Here is a 13743-nt window from a genome sequence, read left to right on the forward strand (position 1 = left end):
CAGAGGCAACCTGCAAATTTTCAACTTTGATCAATCTGTTCACTAGGTTTTAGTCACTTTTTGGGCATGCTTCCCAAATGAAAATTGTGTCATTTAGTGCCTATTTTCATCCCCAATTGGTCCCATATCCATTGGACTTATAAAATTTCATTTTTAGTCCCTCAAAGGAGATTTTGGTCATGCTGCCAGCACATGACCTTATCCAATCCGAATTGGCTTTTAATTTCAACACTTCTAACACACCTCATTTGGTCACAAATGACCATTTTTCACTTCACATTAGGTCAAAGACACCATTTACAAATTTCTTCAAATTTTTGCCTCAAAACCCTAGGTCTCAAACCCTAACCATTCTAATCCATTGCAATTAACTAATTCAAAGCATATAAACACAATCTTTCAACTCATTCAAGCATCTTAACATGTTTAACTCAATCAAACTCATACAAATCACTCTCACCTCCCTGCTGGACGAATTTCAGTTTAGTCTCTCACACATATTTTTTTTTATTTGAGTTTATTTACAAGTAATTCAAGCTAAAAACACAACAAATAATCTCAAACTTTCAAATTGATGTGTTTACCTCAACTTTGATATCCAATCTTCAATTTTCCTCCTCTTTTCTTCTTTCTTTCTTGTTAAATTTCTTTCTCAAGGGAAGGGAATAAGGTTTTATGGAGTGATTATAGAAGAAGTTGGGATTTGGTAAGGGTTTCAAAGCTTGAAGCAAGCTTAAAATGAAATTTGCAATGGTGAGGGAGAGGGAGAGAGGATGAGGCGGCAACGAATGGAAAAGATGACCAAATGAATTTTTCTTTTCTTTTCTTTTGTCTTTTTATCTCTTTAGGAAGACCAAAAGTGTAAATAAATAAATTAATTAATTATATTCTTTATGGCATCATGCATGAGGTCATGCAAGATGTCATCCCTTTTTGACTTTTCCATTTCTTTTTTTTTTATTTTTTTTATTTATTTTTTTATTAGTTCTTTAATTTAATTCTGGATTCCGAAATTTTCTTTTCTCTGATTTTATTTGACAGTTAGGTTAGGAGTCAGCTCTCGGGGTCAATTGACCAAATTGTCCCTCGCCGATTCATCCCGGTTTGCAAATAATTTAATATTTCTTCCGGCTCTCTGACCTAATTATTTAACTGACTTAATAGTTCTTTTTCATGATTTTCTCTTTTCCACCGTGTTTATAAGGGTCCTAAGGACTGCAGCGTCACTTTTTACGGTTCGAAATTTGAGTTTAAAATGACTTCGTAGTCGTTCCCGAGAAGGTCACCCATCGTTGTGACTCTCGGCTCGTTTAACTTCTTCTGTTCTGTTTTTCTTATTTATACTCAACTAATTGAACATTACTAATTATTTATGTTTATGGCTTCTCTAGTTGTCTTAAATGTGGTTCTAATCTCCTTAATTGTCCGGACCGACACTGGTCATCGGAACAGTTAAATATACCAGGCTATGCAAATAGGGGTGTTAAAGCTAGAATCTATGAACTTGATTTGGTAAGTTACATGAATGCAATATTTAATCAGTTGACTCAGTTGCTTAGTGATTTTTGCACAAAGGCAATAGTCTCACTATAACTATGCAATAAGTTACCTACACAAATGGAACCCAAAGTTATGGAGTTGATTACTCTTCTTATGGTGATGATTACTTGCAAGAACAAGCTACTTATGCAAGAGGTTATCAACAGCAACCTATGGGAAATGCTGACTCTAATGTGAACAACTCAACATGGAGACCACAAGTAACTTTTAGTCAACAAGGTCAAAGCTCAAACTATACTCATAACCAGCAATTTATATAATAGAATCAACCTTAGCTTCAGCCATAATTTCAGCCCACATGGTAGCTAAAGGAGCGAAAGGATGAAAAATACAAGTTTATATCATTGAATTCAAAAATTTTCACCTAGGATCACATGCATCATGTAAGATTTATTTTTTATCTATTTGATTTCAATGATAAACAACATATTAAAACTCTTTTAATATGTTTTTGGATCTGTATTTGCCATTTAAGATTTTAGAATTAATCAGATTAATTTTAGAACCCTAGATTAAATCAAGAACAAATACACTAACCTCTTGATGCACTGCAGCGTATTTATACCTTTGGGATGCGTCTTTAGGACACTAGATGTTGTCCATCTAGCTTGTCCACACCAAGATCACCTATGGCAGCCCTTGAACAGCTTCTAAAGCTTTTTCTATTAATTAGAAAATCAAGTTTTGCCTTTTAAGAGATTAAAGATGTAAACAGGACACTAGAAACAATTTTTAGTATTTTTAATTCAAGAGATTGTTTGCAAATCTCTTAGAATTGATGAGAGATGAAGAAGAAGAGAGAATGAGAGCCTCAACGGTGGCGGCACAAAGGAGGCAGCAGCTGATTGTTATTTTTTCTTTTCATAACAACACTTATATAGCTAGGTTACCACTTAAAACCCTTGCCACATGTCACCTTCTGATTGGCTCTAAGTTTAATTGACCTAATCACATTGTGCCAAGTGCCAAACCTATATTTAATCTTAATTTTAATCATCTTACATGATTAAAAGACATTTGGCAAGCTTATGTGTAGTGCCATGTGTCACCATCTCATGGTGCGACATGTCACCCTGTGAAATGACCAAAATGCCCCTGTGTCTTAATTTTGAGTTCTTAACCCAAAATAATTATTTCTCTTCTTCTAATCAATTTATATCAAATATAAATTAATTAATTAATCTCTATTAGATTGCAAAGTCCCTAGCGTGACTTGAAACCAAATCTAGGTTATAGAATGTATAGTATAAGTTAAATTTATATTTAAAGTGTTTAAATATGAATTTAATTAATGAGAAATTAATTAATCTCTATTAATTAATTTCTCATTAATTAAATTCATATTTAAACACTTTAAATATAAATTTAACTTATACTATACATTCTATAACCTAGATTTGGTTTCAAGTCATGCTAGGGACTTTGCAATCTAATTACAAACCAAACCTATTTAATTAATCAATTAAACTCTTTAATTAATTAATTAAATCATATTTAATTTGGTAATTACTTGTGCATGTGTGTGACTTACTAGGCTCATCACTAATTGGCAATGAGATATGATATCAACTCTTAATATCATCAGAACTCTTTCTTACCATAAATGATTTCTCTAAACCATTTTATGCACCTCATAGACTATGGTTAACACCTAGCATAGCATGCCATGACCACCCAATTAGTAATAAGGTTTACCTTAAATGAACCTATAATCATATGTTACCATGCACTGGAATCTCTCTGTTATAAAACCCCAACTCAAGCTGGAGTCATGGTTTATGTCAAACCCCATTTGCTATGAATATTATGTTCTCTTTTAATTCCAGTTCTTGATTAAAAGATTTTCTCATCAGAAACTTTTTTCTGATTAAATCTATCTATCCTGTTCAGGAACTTGAAACATCAAGAACAATTAAATGAACATAGGATTTTATCCCTATTTACTTAGAGGAACAGATTCCATATTGATCAACACCTACCTCCATATATAACTAGTAGGAGCCAACACATGCCCATATACCCATACACAGTACAAGTATGAAAGCAGTATCAAACTCAAACCACCTATATACAAGATAATTGTGCTATCTCAGATCTAAAGATTATATGCACTGATATGATTTATGACAATACATTGACAAGAGTAAACTCTATGTGCTTGTCATAAGTGTCACTGGTTCGACCTATTTATCATGTATAAGTGCCTATCATGTTTGTCATATGGCATGAGACTCACCATTCCATCTTATTTATATCTCATATAAATAACTTGGGAACAAATATGAATACAATCTTTCTGGATAAGTCATGTCCTTATTGTGAAGTATCCTCGATTGTGAACCTATTTATGATACTTTGTGCTAGAGCCATTTATTACAATATCTTAGACCCATCTTCTCAAAATGTCGGTCTAGCTGAGTCTGTGACATAGGCTTAGTGAATGGATCAGCTGGATTTTCAACTGATGCTATTTTCTGCATGGCTACATCATCTCGTCCAACTGTTTCTCTAATAATGTGGTAGCGCCTTTCTATGTGTTTGGATTTCTGGTGAGACTGGGGTTCTTTAGCTCAGATGATCGCTCTCCATTGTTGTCACAGTGAAGTGGAATCACGACTCAATGGAAGGAACTACTGCAAGTTCTATCACGAACTTCTTTATCCAAGCGACTTCCTTTGCGGATTTGATGCGACTATATACTCAAATTTCTCGAGTGGAATCTATAGTCGTACTTTGTTTGGAACTCTTCCAACTGACTGCACCTCCATTACAAATGAACTCATATCCAGAGGTAGACTTTCTATCATCAATATTTGATTGGAAATCAGAATCAGTATAACCATCCAATTGCAAGTCTCCACCTCTATAAATCAAGAATAAATCCTTAGTTCCTCTCAAGTATTTAAGGATATTCTTGACAGCTATCCATTGTTCCAAACCTGGATTGGATTGATACCTGCTAGTCAAACTAATAACATATGCTATATCTGGCCTAGTACACAACATTGCATACATTAAACTTCCAATAGCAGAAGCATATGGAATCCTGGCCATTTTATCTCTTTCTTCAGGTGTCTTTGGAGACATCTCTTTAGAAAGATGGATACCATGTCTCACTAGTAACAATCCTCTCTTGGAATCAAGCATGTTAAACCTCTTTAACACCTTTTCCAAGTATAGACTTTGGGATAAACCAATTATTCTTTTCACTCTATCTCTACAGATGCGAATCCCAAGAATATAGTTGCCTCCCTTAAGTCTTTCATGGAGAATGTATTTGACAACTATACCTTTACAGTTGTCAACATACCTATGTCATTACCCATCAATAATATGTCATCCACATATAAGACAAGTGATAGCACTGTCACTAACCTTCTTATATACACATGGCTCATCCTCATTTTTGATAAAACCAAATGACTTAATGGCTTCATCAAAATAGATGTTCCAACTCCTCGAAGCTTATTTCAACCCATAAATGGATCACTTTAGCTTGCATACCTTGGAACTATCTTGGGATTCAAAACCCCTAGGTTGTTCCATGAAAATGTTTTCTTCAATGTATCCATTGAGAAAAGCTGTTTTGACATCCATCTGCCAAATCTCACAATCATAGTTTGCAGCTATTGCTAATAGAATCCTAATTGATTTATGCATGGCAACAGGCGAGAAAGTCTCCTCATAGTTGATTTCTTGCCTTTGGCGAAACCCTTTCGCTACTAGGCTTACCTTATAGGTCTCTACCTTTCCATCAGAACTAATTTTCTTCTTGAAAACCCATTTGTTCCCCATAGGTACAATACCTTCAGGTGGGTCAACAAGATCCCAAACTTGATTCTTATACATGGAATCAATTTCGGATTTCATGGCATCAATCCATTTTTAAGAGTCTATATCTGATATAGTTTCTTCATAGGTAAGTGGATCATCTCCATGATCTACTTCTTCATGAGTAGACAACTGTTGTTCTTATTCATGAAGGAAACCATATCTCACTGGTGGGTGAGATACCTTGGTTGTTCTACGAGGAATAGCTGTAGATGTTTCATTAATGGGTGTAGGTTGACTAGATGGATCTATATCCATCTGATCTGTTGGTTGGTCAGAATTCTCCAATTCTAACTCTATTTGCCTTCCTTTGCCTCCTTCTTGAGCAAACTGTTGTTTAAGAAATATGGCATCTCTACCTATCACAACCTTTTGTGATGCAGGAAAATAAAAATAATATCCAAAATTATCTTTTGGATATCCAACAAATTGACCTTTTTCTGATCTGATTTCCAATTTATCAGTGTTTAGCTTTTTGATATAAGCTGGACAACCCCAAATCTTAACATGCTTAAGAATTGGTTTTCTTCCATGCCATATCTCATAAGGTGTGGAAGAAACTGATTTTGATGGAATCCTATTCAGAATATACAAAGCTGATTCTAATATAAATCCCCAAAAGGATATTGGCATATCATTAAAGCTCATCATACTACGTACCATATCCAATAGGGTATGATTTCTCCTTTCAGATACACCATTCAGCTGTGGTGTTCCTGGAGGAGTCAGCTGGGAAATAATGCCGTGCTCTCTCAAGTATTCATCAAATTCAGTACTCAAATATTCACCTCCACGATCTGATCGAAGAGCTTTAATACTCTTTCCTGTTTGATTTTCTACTTCAGATTTAAATTCTTTAAACTTTTCAAAGGATTCATGTTTGTATTTCATCAAATACAAATATCTAAACCTTGATTTATCATCAGTAAAGGTAATAAAGTAATGAAAACCGCCTCTAGCCATTTCCTTAAATGGACCACATACATCACTATGTATTAGTTCCAAAATATTTTCAGCCCTTAGCCCTTGTCCAACAAAGGGTGATCTAGTCATTTTGCCCTGAAGGCAAGATTCACAAGTTGGAGCAGGCTTAGAGCCTAATGAGGATAGAATCCCCATTTTCTCCAGTTTTACAATCCTATCTTCTGCAACATGACATAACCTTAAGTGCCAAATATATTTTAAACTTGAGTTGGTTTTCACCATGGCATTGCATTCATTTAGATTACTTGCATTCATTTTGTGTTTGTCATTATTATCTAAATAATAAAGACCATCATTCATATAACCCGAACCAACATATTTATTTTCAAAATAAATATTACAAACATCATCTGTGAACTGAAATTCATAGCCATTTCTAGTCAAACTAGATATAGAAATGATGTTCTTAAAAGCATCAGGTACATATAAAATATTATCCAAACACAAAACATGTCCAAACATGTAAAAAGATTTAGATCCTATGGTTAAAGCTTCAACAGTTGAGCCATTGCCAATCCGAACTCTAACATCTTGAGAATGCAAGCTGCTACTATTTGCTAGTTCCTGCATATCATTAGAAATATGAGAACTGGCACCAGTATCTAAAACTCAAGCTGTAGATGAACTATGAGTATCATCAGAATCTAAATAACAAGATATGGACATACCTTCCGAAGGTCTATTCTTCTTGTCCTTCAGAGAAGTAAGATACTCTGGGCAATTCCTTTTCCAGTGCCCATCCTTCTGGCAGTGGAAACACTTTCCTTTGCCTCCATCAGCTTTAGTCTTCCCTTTCTGTTTAGCTATTTTCTTGGAAGGACCAGGAATCTGAGGTTTCTTTTTCTTATTGCCCCTCTTCTTGTTGGACTTTCCAGTAGAAGAAGATGCAATCAAAGCTACCTCTTTTCCTTTATTGCTTGGCATATTCTTTTGGGCAATAACCAGCATGTTGAGTAAACCAGCCAAGGTGCATTCCTGTTTAGTCATATGAAAATTTGTCACAAAATTCCCAAAAGACTCAGGAAGGGACTGAAGGATCAAATCCATCTGTAGTTGGAAATCCATGTTGAAGTCAAGATGTTCCAACTGCTTAATCAGCCGAATCATCTTGTGGACATGATCCCCAACATTCTGTCCCTCAGACATCCTCATGCAGAACAGCTGTCTAGATATCTCATACCGAGCATTCCTGCTGTGTTCACCATACAACTCTTGTAGGTGAAGGAGGATCTCACTCGCACTCTGCATGTTTTCATGCTACTTCTGTAACTCATTACTCATAGAAGCAAGCATGTAACACTTAGCTCTCATATCATGCTCCTTCCACTTGTCCAAAGTTTCATGTTCCTCTGGAGTGGCCTCTAGAGATAAAGGACCAGGAACATTTGAGTCTAGAACATATCCTATATGTTCAAGGTTCAGGACAAGTTTCAAATTTCTTAGCCAATCAGAGAGATTAGGTCCTGTCAACCTATTGCGATCAAGTATGCTTGCAAGGATATTGGATGGTGGTGGTTGTTCTGTGCTAATTATTATCAGAAAATTAACTGCAGAAAATAACCAGATTAATTAGTAAATATATCATGTAATTAACTAAAATGATTATGGTCTTTTAATCAAATTGGTCCTCCCACTAACTTAGTGAATCCTACACTTCCAAAGTAGAAAAACGGAAATCCTAGTTGGATGGATTTCTAGTGGGTGATTGAATTCTTATAATTCTATTGATCATCCTCAGGTACATCCATTATTGGAATTACAATAAACTATAAGTGAACAACTCCTTGCCCATCACATCTCATGTGAGGTTCAATCCTTTTCTTAGCCCCTAATGCTCAAAATCTCAGGTACATCCATTATTGACTTATCTTGCATTAGTTAAGTTGATCCCATTGAGCCAGTAATTATGCAAATAATTTTAATGTCCTCAGGTACATCCAATATTGGCTACCAAACCATTTACATATTTACAACATCTCATGCTTAACAATTATTCTTAAGAAAATCTCTTAAATTAATTGCATCTTATGCAACTATTTAAAATTTCTTAAAATAATTGCCCCAATGGAAGGTCCATGTTATAATTACTTTAATTATAGCATTTCCAACTTAATCATTTATTTGAAAGATTTTATGGTCATCCTAATTACTATTAAGGTCTCACTTTGCACATTATCCATTTAGCATACATATATCATATACTTGCATACATTCCCATACATCTCATGCATTCATGGATAAATAGTAAATATGGTATGATCATGAACTTTCTAAGGGATTCAATTCTGAGCCACTAAGAATTGAATCAGGGCATTCCTAGGTGCATTTCATTCATTCATTTTGCAAGAGTCGCTGAAGGAGTACATAATCAACACTTGATCTTGAATTCCTCCCACTAGTCCCACTAATGCTCTTTACCTCATTGATCTTCTTGCAATCCAATTACATAGTAATCATTGGCATACCAAGGCGAATTTACAAGAATTTAAATAAATGAAATTACAACCCAAAATTATTACAACCTTAATAATACATGCCCAAAATAAATTAAAATAAATAAATAAATTAATTAAAATCCCAAAGAAACATAAAAGAAATAAATCCAATCACATTGGTCTTTTATAGTCCATGATCATCCATTATGCATATCACTATTTAACAATTAAATAAAATATACATACTTAAATTAAATTGAATATCTCATATTCAACTTAAAAATCCAGATTTGAATATGATTCAAACAAATTTAAAAATTCAGACTTGAATCATATTCAAACAAATTTAAAAATTTAGAATTGAATCACATTCAAACAAATTTAAAAATTCAGATTTGAATCATATTCAAACAATTTTTAAAAATCAGATTTGAATCACATTCAAATAATTTTTAAAAATTCAGATTTGAATATTATTCAAATAACATTAAAAATTCATATTTGAATATGGTTCAAACAATTTTAAAAATTCAGATTTGAATCACATTCAAATAACTTTTAAAATTCAGATTTGAATCACATTCAAATAATTTTTAAAATCTGATCTGAATCAAAATTTAATTGTGTGATTAAAACTACTAATTAAATACTTTAATTAGTCATAGGATAGGCCTTAGATCATACAACAATTGCAGAATTTAAAACCAAACCTTGCTCCACCCATGAAGGCCAAATATGGCGCATCAATGATGGTGTTCTTCACCCAAGCCGCCACCTTTCTTGCAACCAGCAATGGATCTATCATCTTATGATTATTCCACACAATTAAATCATATAATCAACAATCTAAATGGCAAATATAGTGGCTCTGATACCAATTGAAGGAGCAAAAGCATGAAAAATACAAGTTTATATCATTAAATTCAAAAATTTTCACCTAGGGTCACATGCATCATGCAAGATTTATTTTTTTGTCTATTTGATTTCAATGATAAACAACATATTAAAACTCTTTTAATATATTTTTTGATCTGTATTTATCATTTAAGATTTTAAAATTAATCAGATTAATTTTAGAACCCTAGATTAAATCAAGAACAAATAACTAACCTCTTGATGCACTGCAGCGTATTTGTACCTTTGGGATGCGTCTTTAGGATACCAGATGTTGTCCCTCTAGCTTGTCTATACCAAGATCACCTATGGCAGCCCTTGAACAGCTTCTAAAGCTTTTTCTATTAATTAGAAAATTAAGTTTTGCCTTTTAAGAGATTAAAGATGTAAACATGACACTAGAAACAATTTTTAGTAATTCTAATTCAAGAGATTGTTTGCTAATCTCTTGGAATTGATGAGAGATAAAGAAGAAGAGAGAATGGGAGCCTCAAGGGTGGCAGCACAAAGGAGGCAGCAGCTGATTGTTATTTTTTCTTTTCATAACAACACTTATATAGCTAGGTCACTACTTAAAACTCTTACCACATGTCACCTTCTGATTGGCTCTAGGTTTAATTGACCTAATCACATTGTGCCAAGTGCCAAACCTATATTTAATCTTAATTTTAATCATCTTACATGATTAAAAGACATTTGGCAAGCTTATGTGTAGTGTCATGTGTCACCATCTCATGGTGCCACATGTTATCCTGTGAAATGACCAAAATGCCCCTGTGTCTTAATTTTGAGTTCTTAACCCAAAATAATTATTTCTCTTCTTCTAATCAATTTATATCAAATATAAATTAATTAATTAATCTCTATTAATTAATTTCTCATTAATTAAATTCATATTTAAACACTTTAAATATAAATTTAACTTATACCATACATCCTATAACCTAGATTTAGTTTCAAGTCATGCTAGGGACTTTGCAATCTAATTGCAAACCAAACCTATTTAATTAATCAACTAAACTCTTTAATTAACTAATTAAATCATATTTAATTTGGTGATTACTTGTGCATGTGTGTGACTTACTAGGCTCATCACTTATTGGCAATGAGATATGATATCAACTCTTAATATCATCAGAACTCTTTCTTACCATAAATGATTTCTCTAAATTATTTTATGCACCTCATAGACCATGGTTAACACCTAGCATAGCATGCCATGACCACCCAATTAGTAATAAGGTTTACCTTAAATGAACCTATAATCATATGTTACCATGCACTGAAATCTCTCTGTTACAAAATCCCAACTCAAGCTGGAGTCATGGTTTATGTCAAACCCCATTTGCTATGAATATTATGTTCTCTTTTAATTCCAGTTCTTGATTAAAAGATTTTCTCATTAGAAACTCTTTTTTGATTAAATCTATCTGTCCTGGCTAGGAACTTGAAACATCAAGAATAATTAAATGAACATATGATTTTATCCCTATTTACTTAGAGGAACAAATTCCATCTTGATCAACACCTACCTCCATATATAACCAGTAGGAGCCAACACATGCTCATACACCCATACACAGTACAAGTATGAAAGCAGTATCAAACTCAAACCACCTATAAACAAGATAACTGTGTTATCTCAGGTCTAAAGATTATATGCACTGATATGATTTATGACAATATATTGACAAGAGTAAACTCCATGTGTTTGTCATAAGTTTCACTAGTTTGACCTACTTATCATTTATAAGTGCCTATCATGTTTATCATATGGCATGAGACTCACCATTCCATCTTATTTATATCTCATATAAATACTTGGGAACAAACATGAATACAATCTTTCTGGATAAGTCATGTCCTTATTGTGAAGTATCCTCGATTGTGAACCTATTTATGATACTTTGTGCTAGAAATACTGTCACTCATATTCTTAGCAACTTAAGAATAGAATTTCTGACAAAATATCAATGGACCTTTTATATTACACATAAATATATTATGTAAACGGAAAAGTAAAAGTGCCTTTTATTAATAAAAACATGTATAAGATACATACTAAATGATATGCTCTAGGGCATACTACTAATAGTAGCCACCTCCTAGATATCAATCAAGAGCACAACAACCTCTTCCACCTCCTGAATCAAAGCCAACATTGGAAACCATGATGGAGAAATTTTTTGCTGAACAAAGCAAGATGAATAACAAATTGGAGGAAGAAATGCAACACATAAGAAAATCCATGGATGAGCTGTAAGCTCATAACCGCATATTGGAAAATCAATTGGCTCAACAAGCAAGCCAATCAGGAACTAAATCCTATGGTAAACTACCTAGCCAACCATAGAACCCCCATGAACAATGTAAAGTGGTGACCTTGAGAAGTGGTAAGAACATTTGGCAAGATAGTGAAAATGAAAGAAGCAAAAGAAAGCACAAAAGAAGAAAAACCAGTTGAGAGCAAGAAAAATAAAAAAGAAGAAGAGAGCAAAAGTGAGCAAGATAAGGGAGAAAAGCCATACATTCCACATGAACCTTATAAACCCACCTTTCCCTACCCTTAAAGATTCATTAAGCAGAAGCTAGACAAATAATTTGGCAAATTCCTTTATGTCCTAAAGAAGTTGTATATCAATGTCCCCTTCACTGAGGCATTATCCCAAATGCCAAGTTATTGAAGAAAATTCTTACAAATAAGAGAAGGCTGGAGGATTATGATACCATCAACTTGGGAGAGTAATACAGTGTTATAATTCAGAACAAGTTAACTCCTAAACTCAAAGGACCGGGTGTATTTGCCATTCCTTGTCATATAGGCGATAATTGTATGGCAAATGCCTTATGTAACCTTGGAGCTAGCGTTAGCCTAATGCCACTTTCGATATATGAGAAGCTAAATATGGGAGAGTTGAAGCCCACCAACATGTATCTTTCATTGGCTGACTATTCAATTAAGTATCCAGAAGGCATCCTATGAAATATGCCTATCAAGGTTGGGAAATTCTACGTTTCGATGGATTTTGTCATTTTAGACATGGAAAAAAACACAAAAATTCCTATTTTGTTGGGAAGGCTGTTTTTGGCCACAGTTGGTGCTGTAATTGATGTAAAGGGTGAGAAATTGACACTTAGAGTGAGAGATGATCAAATGATATTCAACATCAATCCAGCCATGAAGAAGAAACATGAAAAAGTTGAGTCTTGTTTGCAAGTAGACATCTTAGATGAGATTGTTCAAGGGCATTTCAGAAAAAGCTATCCACAAGACCCCTTTGAAAATTGCCTAGTCCATGGTGGGAGCATTAATGAAGATAACCCTAACATAACTGCTTTTGCACAACACTTGGAGAGCTCACCACCACATCCTGAAGCTACAATTTTTTAGCTTGAAGAAGTGTAGACTTAAGAGATTAAACCACCATCATTAAAGGTAGAGGATGCCCCAAAGATAGATCTTAAACCTCTTCCTTCCAACCTCAGGTGTACTTTTCTTGGACCTAATGAAACATATCTTATTATAATTAGTGTATCTTTGACTGATATTAAGATTGACAAATTGTTTAGAGTTTAAGAGAATATAGGAGAGTTTTGGGCTACACAATTGATGATATAAAGGGAATTAGCCCAATAGTTTGTTTGCATAGGATTTTCCTAGAGCCAAATAGTAGACCTTCTATTGAACATCAAAGGAGATAAAATTCTACAATAAAGGATGTTATCAAAAAAGAAATCCTAAAATTATTAGCTGCAGGTATTATTTACCTATCTTTGACAGTGAGTGGGTTAGTCCTCTGCATGTTGTACCAAAAAAAGGTGAAGTGACAGTTGTTAAAAATGAGAATAATGAATTGATACCAACTGTAACTGTTACAGGTTGGAGAATGTGCATAGATTATAGAAAGTTGACATGCCATAAGAAAAGACCATTTCTCCCTCCCTTTCATAGACTTAATGTTAGAAAGATTAGCCAAGCATTCTTACTTTTGTTATTTAGATGGATATTAAATTTTTTTTTTCAAATTCTAATCCATCT

The sequence above is a fragment of the Hevea brasiliensis genome, chromosome 2, assembly GCF_030052815.1.
Source record: "Hevea brasiliensis isolate MT/VB/25A 57/8 chromosome 2, ASM3005281v1, whole genome shotgun sequence".
Taxonomy (NCBI): domain Eukaryota; kingdom Viridiplantae; phylum Streptophyta; class Magnoliopsida; order Malpighiales; family Euphorbiaceae; genus Hevea; species Hevea brasiliensis.